Source organism: Miscanthus floridulus, chromosome 4, assembly GCF_019320115.1.
Source record: "Miscanthus floridulus cultivar M001 chromosome 4, ASM1932011v1, whole genome shotgun sequence".
Classification (NCBI taxonomy): Eukaryota; Viridiplantae; Streptophyta; class Magnoliopsida; order Poales; family Poaceae; genus Miscanthus; species Miscanthus floridulus.
Window position 1 is genome coordinate 77,527,580 of NC_089583.1, and position 900 is coordinate 77,528,479.

General features: G+C 48.4%; 1 non-coding gene across 1 annotated transcript; it reads right to left on the reverse strand.

Moving 5' to 3' along the window:
- Positions 1 to 221: 221 nt before the first annotated feature.
- Positions 222 to 328, reverse strand: LOC136553011 (small nucleolar RNA R71). The gene has a single exon (XR_010782919.1). It is a non-coding gene; the product is annotated as a small nucleolar RNA R71 (small nucleolar RNA).
- Between the last annotated feature and the right edge of the window lie 572 nt (positions 329 to 900).

The window sequence follows — 900 nt, forward strand, 5'->3', positions numbered from 1 at the left end:
AGCAAGGACACCAATGCACATCCCCAACACTTTCTAGAGCTGTGCGACACCATCATCATGAAGGATGTCGCACCAGAGATAATCAGGGTCCATTTGTTTCCCTTCTCCCTCGTGGGGAAGGCGAAGCAGTGGTTTTACAAGGACAAGGAAGTTGTCAGCACGTGGTCTAAAAATGCTCCACAGTGTTCCTCGTGAAATTCTTCCCCATGGGCAAAACCAACGCCCTAAGGGGAAGAATTTCAAGTTTCTAGCAGAATACTATGGAATCCATCCCCGTGGCGTGGAAGAGGCTACAAGAATACATCTTTGCTTGCCCGCACCATGGGATGGAGAATTGGCTAGTCCTCCAGAACTTCTACAATGGGTTAACCTCCATGTCAAGAGGACACATTGATGTCGCTGCTAGAGGTGCCTTCTTCTCACACACAGTCAGCGGAGCTATGACTCTCACTGAGAAGATGGTCTCCAACCAAGGATGGAGTGAAGACAGACTACAAACTTGGTGATTGCGCTAAGAAATGCCAATAAGCATTTCCGGCGCCATTGCCAGGGATGGACTTATAAACTCCATACTTGGTGATTGCGCTAAGAAATGCCTAGCTTGTCGTAGCGTGGCGGTGGCGGGCGAGGGCGCCGGAGTCGGGGAAGATGTGGCTATTGTGTTTCTTTTGCAACTACAAAATGTTGTGCGACGAGGTGTGCGTGCTGAAAGTCTAGATCGTGCACGCACACACTCTAGCAACGCATGTTAACTAAGGATGTGTTTAGTTCATATGGGATGAGGCGGGATGGAGCCATTCCATCCTAGTTCCCAAAGTGTTTGGTTCATGGATGTAGGAATGGAGCCATCACTAACTAAGAATATTCCTCTAAGATGTTGCACCAACTCACTCCAAAAAT